The 6,467-nt window shown below is 43.1% G+C and overlaps 1 non-coding gene across 1 annotated transcript; it reads right to left on the reverse strand.

Annotated features, from left to right (window-relative positions):
• Positions 1-5,959: 5,959 nt before the first annotated feature.
• Positions 5,960-6,032, reverse strand: TRNAG-CCC (transfer RNA glycine (anticodon CCC)). Its single transcript has one exon. It is a non-coding gene; the product is annotated as a tRNA-Gly (tRNA).
• Positions 6,033-6,467: the final 435 nt, after the last annotated feature.

Raw genomic sequence — 6,467 nt, forward strand, 5'->3', positions numbered from 1 at the left:
TTAACATATGACCCAGAAATCCCACTTCTAGATACTTACCCAAGAAAAAGTAAGATATATATCCACACAAAAACCTGTTCACAAATGTTTACAGTGGCTTTATTCATACTTGTCAAAAAATGGAAATGTTTGTCAATTGGTAAATGGATAAACAAACTGCTATAAACATACAGTGGAATAGTACTCTAATATTTGCCAAGTATATTATTTAATAAGTATTATTAAATTATTAAATAAGTATAATATTTAACAGGTATTAATATTATATATTATTTTAAAAGGAGAATTCCTTTTTAAAAAGCCACATTGACCCTTTCAGCACTGGTCTGACAATTCAATCACCTCTGTGGACAGCTGACAGAACATATGGAAGTTTTTGAGAGCTGGAGGATGATGAACCTTTAATTCAGGGAGGGCAAAAGGCTTATCACTTCACATTTCTCCCTTCCATTTGTCTCTCTTACTTCCTCATCTGATTCAGTGCTCCTTTGGTCCTTCCTGCTGTCGCCCGTGTTTGGGCTCATGGTCCCCTCTGATATGGCCAGACAGCCAAGGATGTTTTCACATGAAGGGCATTTGCCGTGGGCTCAGCTGCCTCACTAATTTAGCTGATGTTTTACATCCCCTGGAGCAGGAGGGAGAAGTAGACTTGTAACTTGAGGACAGGACCTTGTCTTGCGCTTCTGTAGTGACCCATCATGGCCAAGCACAGAGCCTTAGACATGGTAGGTGCCCAATACACGTTTGCTTTGTGTACAGATTTGGTTTTTTTAAAGATACTAAATGTAGTTCCTAGCGTCCTCAAGTGTAGTGAATGCAAGTTAAAATTACTCTGGCAGGAGTCATACTTAATTCATTAGAAGAGAAATAATAACCTTGATGTCCTCAATTTAAGAATATCAGCTATGTAATATATTTTCGTTCATTCGTGTATTCAGCAAATATTTATTGAACATCTACTATGTCCTAGATTCTATGCCAAATTATTTAGGTTAAAGGGATACATATCCAAGAACAAAAATCAATTGTTAATTACAAGTTTCAAAGATATATATTGGTCTTTGCATATTTTGCTTCCTGGTGAATTTATTTTTCCTTTTCCTTTTTTTTTTTTTTTTTTTCCTGTAAGGAAAGAAGTAGATGTTGTTATGCACAGATACCCTGGAACAGTGATTGGTGGCTGTCTCTTCTGTCCCAGTATGCTTAGAGGAGTCGGTTCATTTCTGTGAGTAACAGTAGCTTTCCATCGTGGGGTATCTAAATAGGGGAAGATTGTTGGGGGTGGGAGTGAAGTATCAGAACTCAGGAGAGTTATGGGAGCCTGTGTCGTTCCAAATTACTTATCCAGCGCCCCCAACCTTTTCCGCTGCATCCTCCTCACCACCTCCACGCTGTGACGATCAGCTTTTTTTAGTGTCTGTTTTGTCCTGAGGGAAGACGTTTCCCACATTTACTTTCTTTTTCTCAGTGGGAAAGATTCTATTGTTTGACTCTCATGTTTTTGCTACTTCATGTTTTCATTTAAACAGTAACTGAATTCAGGAGATTCAAGATACACAGTTAAATTGTCTGTTACTAACTGTAGTTTGTTTCCATCCTCCCTCTCTCCCTCTCCCCAGAATGCAAGTACTTCTTTCTTCTTGTGTTTTGATGGTTTTGATTTGATCTTGGTTTGTTTAGTTTGGGGTATTGGCATTGATTTTTAATAAAATTATGGTTGGGATTCCACAGAAATGAAACATCTAACAATGTTTAAAGACTTGCATGTGGACGATAGAATCACGTTCATTTTTATTGATGCTAAGTGGTGACTGAAGCACTTTGGAGAATGATAAACTTTGTAGTCGATAAATTTTGTTTTCACTTGAAAAAAGAGTAGACAATGTAACATGACAGAAAACAAAAATTTGTACGTTTCCATTATAAATCTCCCCCAAATTTTCTAGTTTCCACTAGCATACGTGCTTTAATATATCACAGCTATGATCTTGGTTGTGGAGCGCACAGTAGGAAAAAAGAGGGATGGAGGGAACGTTCTAGATTGAGCCCAAGCGATGTTCATTGCTGGGATTCAGGTACTTCCGGTATTTCCATCCGGAGGATTGTTAACACAGTGCACTAGGGGCCTCCTGAAGAAAAAAGTCCTAAGGAAAGAGTAAAGCCAGGGACGAGTTTGGCCAGTAAAAAATGGCAGCAGCAGTCAGAGGTGAGGTGGGTCTTCTGAGGATCGCTGAATGGGGAATCGCCAATTAGTGAAGCAGTAGGCTTTCAGTCATTGGAATCCAGCCTTCTAATGGCCATCCACTGCTACTCAAGCACTCCCAGGAGGAGTCGAACCTCCAAACCTCACTCAAGGTGATTATGTTACCCAACCAAACTTGGGTCCCTTTGCCCACTTGAAGTAAACCCAATCTATTGACACTGGGTTGTGATGAAGAAAAGGGTAGCATTTATTTCAGGGTGCCAAGCAGAGTTCAGGCAGCTAATGTTTAAAAGGCCTGAACTTCTTGCTTGACACCCTGCAGTAAACAGTACCCTTTCCTTTACCACAGCCTGTTGTCAATAGATTGGCTTTACTGCCTGTGGGCAAAGGGACCCAAGTTTGGCTGGGTGACAATTTTGGCACCCCAGATGGGATGGCAGTCCCGAGTGGGCACCTCACCCATGGCACATTGGCCCCTGGCCAGTGGCAGCTCTTGGATTCAGTCCAGCAGCAACCTGAGCACCTTTGTCTCAGGGACAGCCCCGAGTGTTTGCCACCGACCAGGTGTTGCTGGCCCACGGCGCTGTGATGAAGGAAACAAGAGGAAGGCGATATTCACGGGGGGACAGTTTGTCCTGGGAAGGCCCCATAGGGCTTAGTTACAATTATTATTCATTAAACAAAATACATCTGCTCATGTGGGTAGGGAGAAGATTCTCCTTCTGGGAAGGTAAGATGATCTCTGTATTGTAATGTATACAACAGGCAGAGTAGCGCTACATCTCTAAGAGGAAAACATGTCAGAAACACTCCTTTCCAGCTACATGCTGAGCTTAGGCTCCCCTGACCTCTGAGTACACCACTGACACTGTGTGATTGGTTTGGGATCTGTGTGCTTGTTTGTTTTCATGGGAAGTGGGTTCATAACTTCCATTAAGTTCTCAAAGGTGTCTGAAACCCCACAAAAACTGACCACTGTTTTATATGTGGTCTCTGCTCGGTCTCATCAACACACATAGCTTCATTTGTTACCTACCTAATGATTCTCTCAAGTATATATTCCCAAACCATTTACTCTTCAGAAATAAAATTTGTAGATGATATAACCATTCTACAAACACAAAACTAAGCTTAGTGCCTTAACTGTAAAGTAAAGGCAGTATCTTAAAATGATTTATGATAAAAGTTGTATGCATTTCATGCTGGAGAGGGTGTGGGGAAAAGGGAACCCTCCTGCACTGCTGGTGGGAATGTAAATTGATACAGCCACTATGGAGAACAGTATGGAGGTTCCTTAAAAAACTAAAAATAGAATTACCATATGACCCAGCAATCCCACTACTGGGCATATACCCAGAGAAAACAATAATTCAAAAAGATACATGCACCCCAGTGTTCATTGCAGCACTATTTACAATAGCCAGGTCATGGAAGCAACCTAAATGCCCATCAACAGACAAATGGATAAAGAAGATGTGGTACATATACACAATGGAATATTACTCAGCCATAAAAAGGAACGAAATTGGGTCATTTGTTGAGACGTGGATGGATCTAGAGACTGTCATACAGAGTGAAGTAAGTCAGAGAAAAACAAATATTGTATATTAATGCATATATGTGGAACCTAGAAAAATGGTACAGATGAACCGGTTTTCAGGGCAGAAATTGAGACACAGATGTAGAGAACAAACGTATGGACACCAAGGGGGGAAAGCAGCTGGGGGTGGGGGTGGTGGTGTGATGAATTGGGCAATTGGTATTGACATGTATACACTGATGTGTATAAAATGGATGACTAATAAGAAAAAAAAAATTGTATGCATTTCAATCACAAATGCTTGCCCACGACTACATGGGAGGACATAGCGAAGAGGTCAAGGACTAATGCCAAAGTGCCGTGGACGTGACAGCTACACATACAGCTGAGCATTTGTGTATTACTGGCAGCTCAAATACCACAAGAAGCATTGCCACTGGTGACAAGATTTTCCAAAATGGAGACAACTCTTGGTAAAGCTCTAGACAAAACAAAGTTCCCTGATTTATGAGGAAGTTTCATTCCTGAAAGATCTAGTGTACGATATCCATACAAAACAAACAAAACCACAACCACCACCATCACCACAACAAATTTGGGGTTCTATACAGAAAGAGGAGTTAGGTTCTCAACTCAGACCATTATAAACAAAGGTACTGCCCATGTGAATCCTCCCGAATCCTCCTGAATACGGAAGAGTTCTTCATTGTGTGCGAGTGTCCCTCTCATTTCAGGATGCCCAGCATCCTTGATTCTTGTCCACTAAATAAATACCAGTTGCACATCCCCTCCCATCATTTTGACAACCAAAACCACCCCCCCAACAAAGTCCAGAATGCCCCCAGGGAAGTGGTGTCGCCTCCACTGAGAACCACTGACCTACCGGCTACAGTTGAGACTCTTGAGCTTTGCACACAGGTCCTTCTTGATCTGGCTTCTGTCTCCCTCTCCATTCCCATCATTCATGCACCCTCCATCCTGCATTTCAGACCGCAAGAAGTTCCCTGACCTGGTGGGCCTTTCCTTGCACATGTGGGGTTCCCTTTGCCTGGGAACGCCCTTTCCTAGTCAAACTTGTCATCCCCTCTTCTCCAAAGCCTCTCAGAATGCGTTGGTACTCCCTCATGTCTCCCACTTTGCTTGCTTACCTCTCTACAACCCTCAGCTCATTTCTTCCCAGCTCCACGCCCAGACTGAGAGCAGGAGCCAGGTCTCCTGTGTCTTTATAGTCTGGGGTGGCCCGCCCTGGGGGTTCAGCTCATGTTGGTTGTTGGGTGACATCGATGTGCTGAGAGGACCCTGGCCTTCTCTCAGTTCCAGGCTCTGTTCTGCTTCCAGGTCTCCCACATGGTGTTCCTTCTTCCTAGAATGTGCTCCTTGTTCCCTCATCTCCTACCTCAGCCCAACTAAATCCTACTCTTCTTCATGTCTCTTGTTAAATGCCACCTATCCAGGGCTGCTTTCCTTGCCCCCTCAAATGGCTCACCAATTATATTATTTGCCCTCACAGTACCCTGCACTTCTCTTTCTTAACACTACACAGATGATCACCAGGTTCCTTCACAAGGACCAAGCCAGAATCCTCCTTTTTTTTTTTTTTTTTTTTTTAGAAATTCACGGTCTTTTATTTATTTATTTATTTATTTATTTATGACTGTGTTGAGTCTTCGTTTCTGTGCGAGGGCTTTCTCTAGTTGCGGCAAGTAGGGACCACTCTTCATTGCGGTGCGCGGGCCTCTCACCGTCGCGGCCTCTCTTGTTGCGGAGCACAGGCTCCAGACGCGCAGGCTCAGCAATTGTGGCTCACGGGCCCAGCTGCTCCGTGGCATGTGGGATCCTCCCAGACCAGGGCTCGAACCCGTGTCCCCTGCATTGGCAGGCAGATTCTCAACCACTGCGCCACCAGGGAAGCCCCAGAATCCTCCTTTTTATTGGATCCTGTAAGCCAGAGGTTCTTCCATCACCCCTAAATGACTAATAATGACTTCTTAGAGAATGAGGCTCTCAAGCTCAATTTATCTTGATTTGGAAAAGCAAAGAAATATGACCATCTTTTTTTTTTAATATTTATTTATTTACTTTATTTATTTTGGCTGCCCTGGGTCTTAGTTGCGGCACGTGGGATCTTCGTTGCGTCATGTGGGATTTTTAGTTGGGGCATGCGGGATCTTTCAGTTGCGACATGCAGGCTCTTAGTTGCAGCATGCGGGCTCTAGTTCCCCAGCCAGGGATCGAACCTGGGCCCCCTGCATTGGGAGTGCAGAGTCTTACCCACTGGACCACCAGGGAAGTCCCCGAAGCATGACCTTCTTGCTGGTACATTTCTTGGTCTGAAACTAGTGTATAATAGAGGATCTATATAGAAGTTTAATCAATAAAAAGTCACTCACAGGGTCAAGTAGACTTTTTTATATGACCCAGAAAAGAATACAGGCACTCAGATAACCAACATGTGCATGTGATCCTGCAGAAATCTCCTTGCTAATGAAAACGTTAGCATATAGAAGGGAAATGGACTGCATGCAACTGGATAAATAGAGGGGTAAGCACTTTATTGTTGAAAAAATGATTAAAATTATATTTGGAGATGTGTAAGTTTTTATTTTATTAAGTGAAGAAAGAAATTCTGCCACTCTATCCTCAAGACTTCTCCACCTGGGGGAGGGGGGGGGGCGGGAAAGGCGGGCTCTGATTTACCTGCCTAAAGGGTCAGCCATCTCCATT

The sequence above is a fragment of the Balaenoptera acutorostrata genome, chromosome 6, assembly GCF_949987535.1.
Source record: "Balaenoptera acutorostrata chromosome 6, mBalAcu1.1, whole genome shotgun sequence".
Classification (NCBI taxonomy): domain Eukaryota; kingdom Metazoa; phylum Chordata; class Mammalia; order Artiodactyla; family Balaenopteridae; genus Balaenoptera; species Balaenoptera acutorostrata.